The sequence below is a fragment of the Amblyraja radiata genome, chromosome 5, assembly GCF_010909765.2.
Source record: "Amblyraja radiata isolate CabotCenter1 chromosome 5, sAmbRad1.1.pri, whole genome shotgun sequence".
NCBI classification, from domain to species: Eukaryota; Metazoa; Chordata; class Chondrichthyes; order Rajiformes; family Rajidae; genus Amblyraja; species Amblyraja radiata.
The window spans coordinates 16,153,213-16,169,522 of NC_045960.1; the positions used below are offsets into that span (position 1 = coordinate 16,153,213).

A 16,310-nucleotide genomic window follows, 5' to 3' on the forward strand; every position below is an offset into this window, starting at 1 on the left:
GGACATATGACAATGAAACGCTCTTGACTCTTGACTTCCATGTTTAAACAACGAATGGAAATCCCAGATGCTGGAATCACTGACATTTATCAGCAAAGTCCTCGCATAAACAATTTCTATTGCCAGCATCGATGTAATAGGTGCATATTTTTCTTTGTAAAGGAGAGGAAGATGAATTGCAAAACTGCAAAATAATTTATAGTCGAAGCAGGTTTGGGTGGTCTCATTCGCTGAGTTGTATTTTGGGTGACTGCTGAATTTTTCTTTTTCTACTAAGAGCAAACTTTCAGCCCTATCCCATATCCATTTATCCTCGACTTGCATTTGTCCTCATGCACACTAATATATCAATTGCCAGCAGGAGTAGGCCACCTGGACCCTCGTAGTCGCTTAGCCACTCAATAAGATCACGACAGCTCTGCATTCCTGCCCGCCCGTGAGAAATGCTTTGTTTTGCATGCTATTCAATCAGATCTGATAGTACTATACATAAATACAACCAAGTCAAACTCAAGAACAATATATAGAGCAACGGAAAGATACAAGCATGCAGAATATACTTAATAACCCTCTGAAGAAGGGTTTCGGCCCGAAACATTGTCAGTCTGAAGAAGGGTTTCGGCCCGAAACGTTGCCTTTTTCCTTCGCTCCATAGATGCTGCTGCACCCGCTGAGTTTCTCCAGCTTTTTTGTGTACCTGCAGAATATACTTGTCAGCATTGTAACATACCAGTTCCATGGTCAAAGTACAATGTCTGCAATGGGGTCGAGGTGAATCAAACAGCACCCTGACTTACGGACAGATCGTTCAGAAGCCTGATAACAGAGGCGAAGAAGCTGTTCCTGAGTCGGGTGGAGCGCGCTTTCAGGCTTCTGTGCCTTCTGCCTGATGGGAGCGGGGAGAAGGAGGAACGATTGAAGCTGGACAAGTCTTTGATAATGTTGGCTGCTTTCCCAAGGCAGCGTGAAGTGTAAATGGAGTGGATGGTGGGGAGTCTGGTGTGTGTGAACAGTGTGATGGACTGGGATACATCTACAACGCTCGCAATTTCTTGCGGCCTTGGGTAGGGCTGTTCCCAAACCAAGCTGGGATGCTACCCGACAGTATGCTTTCCACAGTGCATCTGTAGAAGTCATTGGAGACGTGCTGAATTTTCTGTCTTTTTGGGAAAGGTATTTTAAAAAGACGATGTAGGTGGAGGAGTGGTTTGAGGCAGTAACTGCAGGTTTGTGAGCAGAATGCCCCTGTCCCACTTAGGAAACCTGAACGGAAACCGCTGGAGGCTTTGCGCCCCACCCAAGGTTTCCGTGCGGTTCCCTGAGGTTTTTGTCAGTCTCCCTACCTGCTTCCACTACCTGCAACCTCCGGGAACCACCTACAACCTCCGGGAACCGCGCGGAAACCTTGGGCGGGGCGCAAAGTCTCCAGAGGTTTCTGTTCAGGTTTCCTAAGTGGGACAGGGGCATTAGGGTTACCCCTCGTCACCTTAATTCTTGTGTTGTATGTTTTGAAATTCTGTTTGCTTTGTACAAACTGCACGGCAATATGACGATGAAATTCCACCTGTAAACCACGAGTAGGTTCAGCCGGTTCAGATGTCAGGTTACATTTGATTAAGTGCTGTCAGTTGGATGGATTGCCACAATAAATGTGTTTATTTAATATTGTGCTTGCAAAGTCCTATTAACCATTAGGCTGCCGCGGAGGGCTGGCAGCACCTGAGGTGCCTGCTAGATTTAAATAGGAAACCTGTATGTGATTGAGAATTTTCAGGGGTTTACAGTTTCAGGAGAGGTATCATCGGTGGACTAACCTTCCATGCAGTTTGTTCTTGGTTCTTGGTTTCTTGGTCCTCCAAAATATTCCAAATGGAATTTAAACTGGAGGTGGTGAAGGGAGTGCTTAAGCCAGAAAGGGTTATTGGGAAGAAAGAGCTACTTTAAATTTAGTTGCATCTGGTTGGGTAACTATAGTAGGGTGGAGATTATTCCATGCTTTAATTGTGCGGGGGAAGAACAAATTGCTGTACACATCTGTCTTTGTAGCTGGGATCACAAATTGGATCGAATGCCCTCGTCTGCTCCTAATTGGTTTGGGTTTGGTGTAGGTCTTGTAGTCTATGTCGAGCTGACCATTTAACATTTTGTAAAAACAGGTCAAATGGTGAGCTTCACGTCTGTCTTGGAGAGGGTTCCACCCCAGAGAATTCAGAAGTTGCCGTGAATATAATATTTGCATTGGGAAGGTGAGGATGGGACTTCTGGTTGTGAGCATATATTTGAACTTGGGAATTAGGAGTGTATAGGCCACTCATACAGCAAGGAAACATTCCGCCCAACTCCCATGCAACCAAGATGCTTCATCTAGCCTCGACCCGTTTACCTGCGTTTGCCCTATATCCCTCTAAACTTTACCTATTCATGTACCTGTCGAAAAGCCTTTATATTGTTATAGTACCTGCCTCAACAACTTCCTCTGGCAGCTTGTTTCACGTACCCACCATGTGCCTATCTGTGTGAAAAGTTGCCCCTCAGGTTCCTGTTAAATATTTCTCCAACCTATGGTCTCTAATTCTCTTGGGGAGACTCTGTACATTCACCCTATCTGTTCCCCTCTATTTTATACACCTCCATAAGATCGTCCCTCAGCCTCCTGCACTCCAAGGAATAAAGTTCAAGCCTGCCCAACCTCAATAGCTGAATCTGATTGTATCCTAGCTTACGGAAGGACTGTTCAGAAGCCTGATACAGAGGGGAAGAAGTCTGGTGGTGCGCATTTTTCAAGCTTCTGTACCTTCTGTCCAGCGGGAGCGGGAAGAATGAGGAATGACTGCGGTGGGACCGACTCTTTGATTATGTCGGTTGCTTTTCAGAGGCAGCATGAAGTGTAGATGAACTGGGCTACATCTACAACTCTCTGTGGTCTGGGGCAGAGCTGTTGCAGCTTTTGCACTTCCTTATGTCCTATTCACAGCTTACTCTTTTCCCTTCCTTTGTGCCATCAGAAAATTCACCAATCTTGTCTTTGGTGTCTTTATTCGAGTAATTTGTATAATTATTAAAATGTTGAGGGCCCAGAACCAATAAAGCCCTACTCATTACATTTTGTCAACCAGAAAATGACCTGTTATATTTACAATGTTTCCTGTTCGCCAGATAATTTTATTTTCCACCAACATTTGATGTGAACTCTCATCAAATGCCTTCTGGCAATCTATGTATAGTTCCTTCTTCTCAACAATACTTGCTTTTACTGCAAAGCACGCTAGTAAATTGGCCAAACATGTCCTTTTCACAAAGCAATATTGACTTCCCTGATAACCTTGTTTTGTTCTCGGTGTCCTGCTTCCACATCTTTAATAAGAGTTGAGACACAAGAGACCGTAGACACTAGAATTTTAAGCAGAACACACAAAGTGCTGGAGGAACTCAGCAGATCAGGCAGCATCTTTGGAGGGAATTGACAAACAAAGTTTTGGGTCAAGACCTTTCTTCATATTCACTTTTTTTGGTTCAAAGCTTTTCAATAAATGCCTCTTCCATTTATCCAATGTCAGATGTTAAGTTTTCTTAGCTTAGCTTGGGGAAGCAGCACAGAAACAGGCCCTTCGGCCCACCAAGTCCTTGCCGACCAGCGATACCGGCACACACTAACACTATCCTACACACTAAGGACAATGTACAAATTTACCAAGCCTATTAGCCTACAAACCTGTACCCTTTGACTTGCGGGAGGAAACCGGAGATCGCGGGGAAAACCCACTCTGGTCATGGGGAGAATGAGCAAACTAACTCCGTACAGGATGAACCTCGCGTCTGTGAGGCTGTCAGGCAGCAACTCGACCACTGCGCCACTGTGCCGCCCATATGTTTTTTTGTTTCACTCCCTTTCAGTACAGAGGAGTTATATGGAACATAAAACAGTACTGCACAGGAACAGGCCCTTCGGCCCACAATTTCCGTGCCAAATATGATGTCAAGACTATCTGTTATCTACCTGCACATAATCCAAATCCTTGCATATCCATGTGCCTATCCAAAGTTCTCTTAAATGCCTCAATCATATCTGCCTCCACCAACACCCCTGGCAGCGCGTTCCAAGCACTCAACACCCTCTGTGTGTAAAAAAAAAAGAAAAACTTGCCCCGCACGTTAAACTTTGCCGCTCTCACCTTAATGCTATGACCTCCAGTATTTGTAATTTCCATCCTGAGAAAAAGCTGTCTACCCTAACTATGCATCTCATAAATTTATATATCACGTCTCCCCGCAACCTCTAGCATTTGAGGGAAAACAGTTCAAGTTTGCCCAACCTCTCCCTGTAGCCAATCCCCCCCGAATTCAGGCATCACTCTGGTAAATTCCAGGGCACCCTTTCTAAAGCCACCTCATCCTTCCTGTGTTGGAACAACCAGAACCGCACACAATACTTCAAATGCAGCCGAACCAAAGTCCTATATAGCTGCATCCTGACTTCCTGACTCTTATACTCAATGCCCTGACCTATAAAAGCAAGCATGCCATGCACTTTCTTTAGCACTCTATCTACTTGTGTTGCAACTTTCAGGGAGCTATGCACTCGGACACCAAGATCCCTCTGTACATCAGTGCTGTTAATGGTTATGCCATTAATTGTATATTTTTCCTCTTGCATCTGACCTCGCAAAGTGTAATACCACACACTTGCTCGGATTAAACTCCCCCCCGCCACTTCCCCAGCCATTTCTGTGGCAAATCTGCCTTCCTCACAGTCTGCACCCCCAGCAATGTGGGTCATCTGCAAACATTGGATAGGAATGGTTTAGAGGGACATGGGCCAAACGCAAGGCAGATGGGGCCAGTGTAAATGTGGCATCTTGATCGATGAGTTGGGCTGAAGGTTCTGTTTCCGTGCTGTCCGACTCTGAACCCATCTAAATATGAATGAGAAGGGTAGACACTAACTGCTGGAGAAACTCATCGGATCAGGCAGCATCTCTGGAGAAAATGGATAGGTGACGTTTTGGGTTCAAGAATGAAAAGGGCTTGTATTCATTCAGCACCTTTCACGTCCCCATGGGAATGCCACAGAGCACTGCGCAGCCAGTGAAGGGAAGTCGTGGAAAAGCTTGGAAGGACTGTGCCTGTGTACAAAACTTACAAAATTCTTAAGGGGTTGGACAGGCTAGATGCAGGAAGATTGTTCCCGATGTTGGGGAAGTCCAGAACAAGGGGTCACAGTTTAAGGATGAGGGGGAAATCTTTTAGGACCGAGATGAGAAAAACATTTTTCACACAGAGTGATGAATCTGTGGAATTCTCTGCCACAGAAGGTAGTTGAGGCCAGTCCATTGGCTGTATTTAAGAGGGAGTTAGATGTGGCCCTTGTGGCTAAAGGGATCAGGGGGTATGGAGAGAAGGCAGGCACAGGATACTGAGTTGGATGATCAGCCATGATCATATTGAATGGCGGTGCAGGCTCGAAGGGCCGAATGGCCTACTCCTGCACCTATTTTCTATGTCTACGTTATTGGGTGGATAGGTGGCAGGTGGTGGGTAGTTGGGGAAGGGTATTGCTGTGGCATCCTCCATCTCTGAACATAGGAGTGCTTTGAGGCCATGGGTACATTTGCAGCTCAGTTCCCACATCCACGTGGAGTACTGTTTGCCCATGGCATGCATTGCAGTTCACAGCAAGATAAAAGGATAGGAGCTGTGTGTGGAGGGAGGGAGTGCTGAAGGAACTAGGTGCGCCCCCGCCAGCGAGAGCAGGAGCTGCATCAGCCGTCCTGTCCCAGCACCGTCTGAATAACCAGGCCACCTGTAGATTCAGATTCAGTTTCAGATTCAAACTTTATTGCCATTGTGCAGTGTACAGTACAGAGACAACGATATGCAGTTAGCATCTCACCCAGAAGAGCGAACATAGAATATGAGCAATAAATATATATACGTACATACAGTCATCGTAGTGCAAATTTTTTTTCTGGGGGAAGGAGTGTCCGTTGGGGGGGGGGGGGGGTGACTGGCAATCACCGAGGTACAGTGTTGAGTAATGTAACAGCCGCAGGGAAGAAGTTGTTCCTGGACCTGCTGGTCCGGCAACGGAGAGACCTGTAGCGCTTCCCGGATGGGTGGAGGGTAAACAGTCTGTGGCTGGGGTGAGAGCAGTCCTTGACGATGCTGCGCGCCCTTCGCAGACTGTAACTTCAGCATCGGTGACTCCGTCCGGCCTTGCGTCTCTCAGCCTTCCCTTGTTGATCGTACCCAGCCGAAGCCATGGACCAGAGTGGTGAGCCCACCCGGCTGTGGGGAGGAGAGCGGGAACTGTGCTGCAGCCCAGCCGTCCCTCATCCAGCAAAGTCGTGAGAATTTGAGTTTAGTGCCACAGACTTGTGCAAATGACTGTGATAACAAAGAACCTCATTTCATCCCATTGCAGTAATCTGGGAAGGGTAAATATTTGACACGACCATCTGACAATGGCCTTCGGTGCAGGAAATGAAATGCTTGGTGGGATCATTCTCTTTCACCCCCTCCCCCCTCAAAAACGTCTCACCAATTTATCTTTTAGTCACACACCTGACTGGATCTTTCTTTCAATGTGTGCCTTCTGCTCAAGTGACAATGGAGCATTTAAGTTTTGGCCTTTTCAATTACAGGCTTGAATTTCTTTTTTTTTTAAGAGCTTTGAGAGCAGCTGTGAATCACTTGATATTTGACTGTGTCAAGTCCTCCAATATTTTTGCCCTGTAAATGGATTCTCTGACAAGCGATTCTAAGCTAAGTAGAGGGGGCTGGGGGGACTCTGGTGTTGAATATGGGTCGTGAGATTGTCAGAAGCTGGTTTTCCAGTTTGTCCCACTGAAGGCATGAGAGTAAAGGAGCTCACAATCAGATCGCTCAGCTGTTTCTCCCGGCATGAAACCATGTTCCAAAGGAAAAAAATGTTTTCCTGAAGTGAGTGCTTCCTTCATTTTTATTTGATTGATGCAAAGGATGCTCTCTCTCTTTCTCTTTCTTTCTTTCTTTCTTTCTCCCTCTCTCCCTCTCTCCCTCTGTCTCTCCCTCTCTGTCTCCCTCTCTGTCTCCCTCTCTGTCTCCCTCTGTCTCCCTCTGTCTCCCTCTCTCTCTCTCCCTCTCTCTCCCTCTGTCTTCCTCTGTCTCCCTCTGTCCCCCTCTGTCTCCCCCTGTCTCTCTCTCTCTCTCTCTCTCTCTCTCTCTCTCCCTCTGTCTCTCTGTCTCTCTGTCTCTCTCTCCCTGTCTCACTGTCTCCCTGTCTCTCTCCCTGTCTCTCTCCATCTCTCTCTCCCTCTCTCTCTTCCTCTCTCTCTCCCTCTCACTCTCCCTCTCTCTGTCTCTCTTCCTGTCTCTCTGTCCCTCTCTCTGTCTCTCTCTGTCTCTCTCTCTATAAAGATGGGGACAGTAAATCAAATTCTTCTAATTTATTTAGAGAGTCGGAAACATCTTCCTTTGGTTGACCAAAGGGCCGATAGTTTCCAGTACAGGCATGAAAATAGAAGTAAATGTGATGGGAGGAGCGGCAGGGAGCCAGATATCGTTGTGGAAGCTGCAAGCTAGTCCACAGTATCTTGTGGATGGGACTTGCCCAGTGTGCTGCGGCTCCAAGCTGCACTAAAGAGCAGAGCTGTTCTCTTTAAATCCTGGGTGTGTGCAGAGTTCAGAGCCACAGAAAGCTTCTGCCAGGATTTCATTTGGGAGAATGAAGTGACCAGAGTTTAATTCCTTGTCATACAGCCCCAAGACACAGCAGTAAGTGGAGCCGATGTATAGCATAAAATGAATAACTGTGAAACTAGCTTGTGACAATGTTGAGCTGTACCATGTTTTGTGCGTGAAGGCTGAGTTCATTAAAAAAATCTATGTACTTAATTCTAGAATTGAGCCCAGAATGACTTCCGAGCTTGATAGCATGCTATGTAAATCTATCTGTTTTCTTTAAAATGATTTTTCCAATTTTTGACAGAATTCCAAAGATTTGGGGACCTCTAAGGAAAGCCAGTGCACTTTGTAAAAAGGAAGCAGCCCAAAGTCTGTTTCTTTTAAAAGTTTCACTGATTTTAAGAAAAGAATGATGTCTGAAACTTAGGAAAGGAGCTGATCTATGGTTTTTGAATTTGACTTTTTATGTCGTTCCCCATAAAATCATTGTCTTTCTGAATGAAGAAACGTGGGAAGGTCCTTTGATATTTCTCGTTGCTCGGGCTTCCTTCCCACCACGGCCGGACTGCAGCCATATTTTAGGCGTTTTATTGCATTGCATTGATTTGTAGTCTGCACTCTGCCAACATGTGCTGCACCATATACAGTAGTTGCTAAAGGCAGGCATTTATTCTTGCAGTGAATATTTGATAACAGATTTTACGGCTCACATCTGCAATGAAAGACCAGCTCCAACTCACAGCAAATTCAGTGCATTCCTTTATTGGGTTTGCCAGCTGTGCAAAGAAACGTAATTCCTGTGGATTTATTGAAACATTTTAAAATGTATTCTCTTGTCATTCTTATTTTGTGTAGGATTGACCTGTCCTCTAGCCCAGAATGGCATCCTACAAGGGTGAATATTAACAGTGAATACGTTATTGAGTCATGGAGGGCGACACAATGCGATCCAACCACCGCGTTTGTGACTCCTGTATAGGGAAAGACTCTTGGCTGGTTACAAGAGACTGCAGGTGCTGGAAGCCAGTAAAACACAAAGTGCTGGAGGAACTCGGGGAGTCGGGCAGCATCTGTGGAGGGAATGGACAGACGGCACAAGAAACCTGCTGTCAGACACGCTGTTCCACTAGCACTTGTTTTTTGCTCAAGACGGCGGTACAGTAACGCAAGGGGTGGCACGGTGACGCAGCAGTAAAGTTACTGCCTCACAGCGCCAGAGACCCGGGTTTGACCCTGACCACGGGTGCTGTTTGTACAGAGTTTGTACGTCCTCCCTGTGATTGCGTGGGTTCTCCCCGGGTGTTCCAGTTTCCTTCCACACTCCAAAGACGTACAAATTTGTAGGTTAATTGTCTTTGGTACAAAGTGTAAATCATCCCTCGTGTGTAGGACTGTGCTCGAGTACGGGGTGATCGCTGGTCGGCGTGGGCTGAAGGGCCTGTTCCTGCGCTACATCTCTGAACTAATCTAAACACAACATGCTCTACAAAAGGAATAAGTGGTTTTTCGAGTCAGAATCCTTCCACAGACTGAAAGATAGAGGTGGGGGGGGGGTGTGGAAAAAACCCGGTGAGGAAAGGCCAGAACAAATCCGGGGCCGGCAGCAGATCACCTCTTGTCGAACCTCAATCTGATTTTGTTGTTCAAGAATATTGAGGCCTGAGCTCAGATTCTGATGGTGCATTTAGCCATTTAACCAGTTGAAATTCTTCAGAATTTCTTTGTAAGTCTAGAATTCTGGTGATTCTAGATACCCGATGGATGGGAGATGTGAATGCATTTTGTGATTTGTAACCAGAATGTGTGTTACACAAAATCATGCACGCTCTCAGTCTAAAGAAGGATCTCAACACATTGCCATTGTCAGTAAAGGCTTTCAACCTCCCATTGTATCTAAGTACCACTTTCTCTCCGGTGCCTCTTGACACAGATATTTAAGCTGTTGTAGATTGAAAGTGATTGATTTTGTTAGTATCGGCAGAAAAACTTCCAGACTTGGAAGGTGAAGGTGTGGACTTGAAGGTTTCGGATATAATTGAAGATAATGTGCTTGGAAGTTTCAAAATGCAGAGGAAGTCCGTGAGAGGTGGGAGTGATGCCACAGAGCATGTACGGTCTGCTACGTACCGTAGTGCCACGTTCAAGATTGAAGTAGAGAGAGGGTCACTGGCTCCACTGATGCATCCAGGTCCCAATTTGGGTGCTGCATTTTAGTTTAGGAATTAACCTCTGGGTTTCGGCCCGAAACGTTGCCTATTTCCTTCGCTCCATAGATGCTGCTGCACCCGCTGAGTTTCTCCAGCATTTTTGTCTACCTTCGATTTTCCAGCATCTGCAGTTCCTTCTTAAATACTTGTACTCCAAGATCCCTCAGCTATTACAGTATCTGCAATAGCAGCCAGCTTCCCTTGAAGAAGCCAGCAAATGAAGCAGACTATTTTAATGTGGATTAGGCATTATTGGGCGTTATAGGCATTAAAGGGGAGGGCGGCAGGATTTATTTGGCAATTCAAGACTATTTTCTTTTTCTGGGATTGGAATGCAATGTGTATGAACAGTTGGGGCAGATTCAAAAGTTACTTTCTACAAAGAGAAAGATAAATTACTTCTTTAAAAAAAAAAGAGAAGGCAGTTTAAAGGGACCATGGGGAAGGAGCCGAAGAACTGGAATTAATTGAGTGACTCATAAAAAGCGCTGCCTCCAGCAAAATGGACTCAACAACTCCCCTGCTGTTCACTTCAGTCATTCTGTACCCTGGTGTTTGTGACGTGAGCTACTTACAGAAGGCTAGTCCTGGAGGAGAAATGAAGGCAAGTCAAACAATGAGCAACAAACACTGGGGATATTCTGCAAGGCAGCAAGCTTTGGTGGAGAGGGGTGCAAATTCATTGAACTGAAACGTTAGCACTGCTCCTCCCTCCACAAATCCTGCCTGATTTGACTATTTCCAACGTTTGTTGTCATGAATTTTATCTCATCTTGTGTTCTGACGTCAGTTTCACGACACAAGAGGAGGCCTTTCAGCCCTTCAGGTTGACGGCAGCTCCCAGCAGAGCAACCTCTACCCCACCGATTGCTCAGCATTACTCTCGGAGTGGGAGGATTCCTGCAGTGACTGGATATCCATTCTTCAGCGAAGGATGTAAGATTAGTCTGTTGATAACAAGAGTGACTCTTGAGCAGACTCCTCTCATCCTTTGATCAGTGGTTGATTCATGGGAAGAAACGAAAGGATATTCTGTTCTATGTTAAATCCTTGACTTCCTCTAACGTCCCTTCCTGTTGTGAAGTTACCAACAATTCCCAGACAACTGTGGGCGGTGTATCCCACCCAGCCGATCCTGGACATTCCACTGTCCAACATTCACACACAGTCCCTGCACTGCATTCTTCCAGGATGGCTTGCTGGAATAAGAGAGAATCCCTTTAGATCTCTCTATCCACAGTCCACGGTCTCCATTGGTATATTTCTTTTTATTCCAGCCAGACAATTCCATCCCAGTGGCGTTTCCATTTGTTTCTCAATCAGTGTAACTTACACTTTAAAAAAAATTAAATTTTGAGGTCTGGTCGTGAGCAACTGCCTTGAACCACTCCGATCATTCTGGTGAAGATACAATTAACACACAATGAATGCCATCACCCTTAACAGCATTGATATACAGAGGGATCTTGGGGTCCAAGTCCATAACTCCCCGAAAGGGTGGCATCGTGGCACAGCGGTAGAGTTGCCGGATTCGATCCTGACTGCGGGTGCTGTCTGTAAAGAGTTTGCACGTTCCCCCTGTGACCGTGTGGGTTTTCTCTGGCTGCTCCGGTTTCCTCCCACACTAAACACGTACAGGTTTGCAGGTTAATTGGCTTCTGTAAATTGTAAATTGTCCCTAATGTGTGGGATAGTGCCAGTGTTGTCTGGATTGGCTACTGGGAGAGGTTAAACAGACTTGGATAGTTTTCGCCAGAACCCCAGAGATTGTGGGGACACTTGATAAGCATATATAAAATTATAAAAGGCATAGATAGGGTAGACAGGCAGAACCTTTCATCCCAGGATGGAAAGATCAAATACTTGCTGTACAATTTTGATCGCCTAATTATAATTATAGGAAGGATGTCAACAAAATAGAGAGAGTACAGAGGAGATTTACTAGAATGTTGCCTGGGTTTCAGCAACTAAGTTACAGAGAAAGGTTGAACAAGTTAGGGCTTTATTCTTTGGAGCGCAGAAGGTTAAGGGGGGACTTGATAGAGGTCTTTAAAATGATGAGAGGGATAGACAGAGTTGACGTGGATAAGCTTTTCCCACTGAGAGTAGGGAAGATTCAAACAAGAGGACATGACTTGAGAATTAAGGGACAGAAGTTTAGGGGTAACATGAGGGGGAACTTCTTTACTCAGAGAGTGGTGGCTGTGTGGAATGAGCTTCCAGTGAAGGTGGTGGAGGCAGGTTCGATTTTATCATTTAAAAATAAATTGGATAGCTATATGGACGGGAAAGGAATGGAGGGTTATGGTCTGAGCGCAGGTAGATGGGACTAGGGGAGAATACGTGTTCGGCACGAACTATAAGGGCCGAGATGGCCTGTTTCCGTGCTGTAATTGTTATATGATTATATGGTTATATGGAGGGCATGGCTTTATGGTGAGTGCGGCAGAGATTAAAGGAGATATGTGGGGCTTTTTTTTTACACAGAAGTTAGTGAGTGCCAAGTAGATATGAAAGTGCCATTTGAAAGTCTTTTTGGACAGGCAGATGGATATGTAGGGAATGAAGGAATATGGATTATGTGCAGGCAGATAAAAGTTGGTCTCTGCAACATGTTTGGCACAGACATTGTGGGCTGTGTCCCTGTGATGTACTGTTCTAAATTTTATGTACCGTGTGCTTTTTTTTTTCTGCATAGCATGAATGTGGTATCTTCATGGGGCTGCCACCTTTTTGCTATGTCGCTCTTCCAGGGAGATGCTAAATGCATTTCGTTGTCTCTGTACTGTACACTGACAATGACAATTAAAATTGAATCTGAATCCGAATCTGCCCTAATTCATGAGTTTGCCTGCTGCTTCTCACTGTATGACCTCCTGCATCCCTTCTTGAAGGGGGGGGGGGGGGGGGGGGGAGATGATGCCCTGGCTTGATGGTGATGGTAGATCCTGTGGTGCATCGTGCCTCCTGGATGCCCAGCTTCAAGCTGCCTGATCTGTGACGAGTCCATCCCATTCCGCACATTTGTCGTGCCACACCAGCCACACAGTATGGAAATAGGAATGAAGACTTTATAGACATAGCACGGAAACAGCCCCTGCGGCCCACTGAGTCCAAGCCGACCTGCGACCACCCCTACTATCCTACACTTTAGGGACAATTTCCTATTTTACAGAAGCCAATTAACTCACAAGCCTGCACGTCTTTGGAGTGTGGGAGGAAACCGGAGCGCCCAGAGAAAACCCACGCGGTCACGGGGAAGAATGTACAGTACAGATAGCACCTTTAGTCAGGATCGAACCTGGGTCACCTGGCACTGTAAGGCAGCAACTCTACAGCTGTGCCACCATGCCGCCTTGGTCTCCACAAGAACTGCCACAGCGCCCCATCTCTCGGATTTAGTCGTCAGTGCAGTCGGAGCAATGTTCCCACATTCTATCCGCAACCACATCCGTTTTTCCCAGCTGCTCCAGTTGTCCGCCACCTCCCAAAACAGTGCTTGCGGGTTAGACAATAGACAATAGGTGCAGAAGTAGACTATTCGGCCCTTACAGTCGGAAAATGGCAAGGAAATTCAAAGGGAAGTTGATAGGTTGTGTGTGAGAGGGAATCAGTTGCAGGGGAATTGAACTAATAGATTGTGTTCTGGAACTTCCAATGTGCCGCATGCTTCCTCCTGTGTCGTTGGTCTTAGAGATTGGTGAGAATGAGGTCAGGTATTCTTGGGACTAATGCTACATACCAGTGTGAAAGCCCAGTCCCTCAGAACCTGCCTGGAATGCAAAGTGCTGGAGTAACTCAGCGGGTCAGGCAGCATCTGTGTAGATAGGCGACGTTTCAGGTTTGAAATCTCGCCTATCCATGTCGTTCAGTGATGCTGTCATATCCGCTGAGTTACTCCAGCACTTTGCGGGAATCGTTGGTCGACGCGGACCCAGTGGGCCGAAGGGCCTGTTTCTGTGCTGTATCTCTAAACTAAACTAAACTAAACCTAACTTCTCCATAATAAGGGGCAGCATGGTGGCGCAGCGGTATAGTTGCTGCCTTACAGCGCCAGAGACTCAGGTTTGATCCTGACCTTAGATGCAGTCTGATTGGAGTTTCTACCTTCTCCCTGTGACCATGCAGCTTTGCTCCAGGTACTCTGATTTCCTTCCACATCCCAAAGGCGTGCAGGCTTCTGGGTTAATTGATTCTGTAAATTGTCCCTAGTGCATAGGATAGAACGATTGTTGGTCAGTGTCGACATGGTGGACCAAAGGGCCTGTTTCCATGTTGCATCTCTTAACTAAACTGAACTAAACGTGGCCAGCTTGGTCAGTGGCAATGCTACTTGTTGATAAGCCTTAGAGTCTCCACCGAGAATGCAATCACTGGTTCAACAAAATGTTGTTCACTGTGGAGGAGAACTGTTCACCAGCAGAGAACAGTAGGTGGTAGACGGAGGGGATTACATGCCCGGGGGTTTGATCCAATGCTGTGACGCTTCAAGGTAATTGATGTTGAAGGCTACAAGGGGTTACTCTGGTGGGGCAGGACATAGTCAGGCATTGTGATGGAGTGGTTGCGCACGCATGTGGAGGTGGTGATGATGCCACTTCACTTGTCTCCAGGACGCCTCTCCCAGCGCAGGCACCCAACCCCCAGATGTTATGGGGGGGGGACCAGGCTGGGAGTGACTTTGCTTGACGCTTCAACTACTTGGGAGAGGAAACTGGTGGGTGTAAAAGCTTCGCTGACAGTTCTTATTCAGAACGGAGGAATCTTAAAAGAAAATTTGGCTGCGTCTGCTTCCCCCTCCCCAGATGCAGTTACAGCTTCTGATGGAAAACAGGCATAGTTGAAGCAGCGCTGTGGGAGATTGTGTGAGCTAAGACAGATCCATAGTGCCTCATGGTACATAGGAATAAACTATGGAGTACAGATACTAATGCATCCTTTGGATATTTCTCAGTCCATCTGGCTCGAAATCATGTGGTTCCAAACACTTTTCTTGCAGTCCTCTTGTTGGTTCTTGTTCTCTCTCTGTCTGCCCGTCCCTCTCCCGCCCCCGCTGTCTCTCTCTCACCCCTCTCTCTCTCTTTCTCTCTCTCTCTCCCCCTTCTGCCTCCCTCACTCCTCGTCCTCTCCCACCGCTCTGCCTCTCTCCCGCCCCCCCGCCTCTCCCGCCCCCCACTGCCTCTCCCGCCCCCCCTGCCTCTCTCCCGCCCCCCCGCCTCTCCCGCCCCCCACTGCCTCTCCCGCCCCCCCGCCTCTCCCACCCCCCCTGCCTCTCCCACCCCCCCTTGCCTCGCCCACCCCCCCCCTTGCCTCTCACGCCGCCCCCCCTGCTTCTCCCGCCCCCTGCTTCTCCCCGCCCCCCCTGCCTCTCCCACCCCCCCTGCTTCTCTCCACCCCCCCTTGCCTCTCCCGCCCCCCCTTCTTCTCCACGCCCCCCCCTGCCTCTCCCACCCCCCCCCTTGCCTCTCCCACCCCCCCTGCCTCTCCCGCCCCCCCTGCCTCTCCCGCCCCCCCCTGCCTCTCCCCACCCCCCCCCTTGCCTCTCCCGCCCCCCCTGCTTCTCCCGCCCCCCTGCTTCTCCCGCCCCCCCTGCCTCTCCCACCCCCCCTGCCTCTCCCACCCCCCCCTTGCCTCTCCCGCCCCCCCTGCTTCTCCCGCCCCCCCCTGCCTCTCCCACCCCCCCCCTTGCCTCTCCCACCCCCCCTTCTCTCCAGGCCCCCCCCTGCCCTCTCCCCGCCCCCCCTGCCTCTCCCCACCCCCCTGCCTCTCCCCGCCCCCCTGGCTCTCTCCCCACCCCCCTGCCTCTCCCCCGCCCCCACCTGCCTCTCCCGCCCCCTCCTGCTCTTCTCCCGCCCCCCCCTGTCCTCTCCCGCCCCCCCCTGCCTCTCCCACCCCCTGCCTCTCCCTCAGCCCCCCTGCCTCTCCCCACCCCCCCTTGCCTCTCCCACCCCCCTGCCCTCTCCCGCCCCCCTGCCTCTTCCCAAACCCCTGCCTCCTCCCACCCCCCCTTGGGCCTACTCCCACCCCCCCTGCCTCTCCCACCCCCCCTTGCCTCTCCCGCCCCACCCTGCCTCTTCCACCCCCCTGCCTCTCCCACCCCCCCCTTGCCTCCTTCTCCGCCCCCCTGCTTCTCCCGTCTCACCGCCCCCTCCTGCCTCTCCCGCACCCCCCTGCCTCTTCCCAGCCCCCTGCCCTCCCACCCCCCCCCTGCTTCTCCCCCCCCCCCTGCTTCTCCCGCCCCCCCCCGCCTCTCCCGCCCCCCACTGCCTCTCCCCCTCACCCCCCCTGCCTCTTCCCACGCCCCCCCCCTGCCTCTCCACCCCCCCCCGTTGCCTCTCCACCCCCCCCGTTGCCTCTCCCGCCCCCCTTGGCTTCCTTCTCCCCCGCCCCCGCCGCGCTGCCTCTCCCCGCCCCCGCTTGCCTCTCCCACTCCCCCCCGCC

At 48.9% G+C, this 16,310-nt stretch overlaps 1 protein-coding gene across 5 annotated transcripts in view; it reads left to right on the forward strand.

Annotated features, from left to right (window-relative positions):
• Nucleotides 1-16,310, forward strand: part of disp1 (dispatched RND transporter family member 1) — a 212,749-nt gene that overhangs the window by 98,003 nt on the left and 98,436 nt on the right. Inside the window, exon 1 of one of the 5 annotated variants that reach the window (XM_033020667.1) lies at nucleotides 7,604-7,752. The exons of 3 other annotated variants lie outside the window; for them this stretch is intronic. The gene's annotated coding sequence lies outside the window, so the exon portion shown is untranslated. Of the gene's footprint in view, nucleotides 1-7,603; nucleotides 7,753-8,517; nucleotides 8,571-16,310 lie in introns of those variants that run through there. One more of the 5 variants, XM_033020664.1, reaches the window with a different exon arrangement.